Genomic DNA, 2,036 nt, shown 5'->3' with positions numbered 1-2,036 from the left:
TTCACTGATAATAATTGTTTGTCTTAACCCCTAGAGTTGAACCCTAACCCCAGTGGAGAAATGTAAATGGATGCCATCTACATGTAACACTTGTCTAGACATGAAAAGCAGGAGAGGGGTTTAAAGACACCTCGAGTGAAAGTTATATATAACAGTCCTCGATCAATGCACTGTGTCACTGAAAAGAAGTTAACTAAATCACTAGTTATGGAAAACTGAATGAAACTGGATATTTTCATTTATCAGTGATAAATATAATATATTTTTATTATATCTTTTGATAAAAACTGTAGTTTTGCTTTTATAAAGAGAAAGTTGTTATTTAGTTGGTTTCTTCCCTATATACCTAAGTCAAACAAAAAAGCTACCTAGAAAACTCGAAATAATAATATTTGTACCAATTTTTCCAGCTTTTCCAGATATGTGAGCTTCTCTGCTAGTTAATCTGAAAAAAATCATGTTGTTATAAAAATGAAAAAAATAAGATTTCCGTAAACATTTCCATTTTTTTTTATCCTTTACTACAAACCTAGATCATGGACAAATAGTTTTGGAAGCCAGAACTTTCATTTTTAAGACAGGGACCTGCTTATATAAAAGGCACTTGACAATCAAAAGCCTGGTATTAAAAACAAAACAAAACAAAACTTGAGTTTATGCCATTTCAAAAGACTGGAGGAAGAATCAACAAATGCTTAGAAATCTTTAGAAAGAGATTGGAGCAAGGTCCCTGAGCTGGGGAGGTGGGGAATATTTGACACAGCAGGACTAAGTAAGACTACGGAAGATGGCAAGGATGGAATCAGGCTTGGTAGAGGAAGGATAGATAGGAGATTGGATACAGAAAGACTATTGAAAACTATTGTTTACATCACCGCTCTAATTGTAGTTACTTGTTTTATATGTTCCCATGCAAGTAAACATGAGGAGTTTAAGAGAACATTCACAGATATGATGCTTATCTAGATAAAATTAGTATGGAAAGAGACCTATGCCATTTATATATTTACTTCCTATTTCTACTACTTATGGGATATCTTTTCTTGATGAAGGTGCATAATACTTTCTGAAATTCATTTTTTTCCTGTAAATTGTGGGTAAAAAATTCATCTTGTAGAATGGTCATATAAGTTAAGCAGATTATGAAATAATCCACTTTTTAAAGAAACAAATTTGGGAAGGATATGATTTACTGTGCTTCTGTCCAGGAATAAAAATCTTGATTAAAAGTCAGAAGAGGATCATCCAGTTCACTTATTCATGTTGGATGACATTTGAATGGCATGTTTGACTAAGAGATTTATGGACAACAAAGGATATTTTTTGACTAATAAAACCTCCATTAAAGAGAAGTAGCTTAATCTTACCTTACTTAGGAACAGCAAGTGTAAATACCTTCTAGCCAAGGGTTCATTTACCTTTACTGTTACCACTCATTAAGGAGCAACTGAGGATCCTTGACTAAAAGTTGTGTCTCTTTTATCATACACTCTTGATTACTTGTTTCTTGTCTTTTTCAACTGTGTTGTGTTGATGAATCTTCTACTCAGATATTCTAATTATATGTTATCCAGCCCTCTACTAATATATGATATGTTCTTGATATGTTTCTGTATATGGGCTTCCCTGGTGGCTCAGAGGTTAAAGTGTCTGCCTGGAATGCAGAAGACCTGGGTTCGATCCCCGGGTTGGGAAGATCTCCTGGAGAAGGAAATGGCAACCCACTCCAGTACTCTTGCCTGGAGAATCCCATGGAGGGAGGAGCCTGCTAGGCTACAGTCCATGGGGTCGCAGAGTTGGACACGACTGAGCGACTTTACTTATTTACTTATGTGGATCTATATATTTTTTTCTTTTCTATTTTAAGAACTTGGTGCCTCATGTACACATGCTACATTCTCTAGTTCAAGAGAGAGAAAAAAAAAAGGCAGTTTTCATGTGCTGTGCCCTCTGAGGGAATTTTGAAAAAATCCTTTGATAAGGAAAGCTATCATGGTCCAAAATGAAAGGTATAACCCCTTCAGCTTGAAAAGCAA

General features: G+C 35.1%; 1 non-coding gene across 1 annotated transcript; it reads left to right on the top strand.

The window, feature by feature from the left end:
• Window positions 1-1,623: 1,623 nt before the first annotated feature.
• Window positions 1,624-1,695, top strand: TRNAS-GGA. The gene has a single exon. It is a non-coding gene; the product is annotated as a tRNA-Ser (tRNA).
• The last annotated feature ends 341 nt before the right edge of the window (window positions 1,696-2,036 follow it).

Source organism: Capra hircus (genome assembly GCF_001704415.2).
Source record: "Capra hircus breed San Clemente chromosome X unlocalized genomic scaffold, ASM170441v1, whole genome shotgun sequence".
NCBI lineage: Eukaryota > Metazoa > Chordata > Mammalia > Artiodactyla > Bovidae > Capra > Capra hircus.
This window is presented reverse-complemented; position numbering and strand designations above follow the sequence as displayed.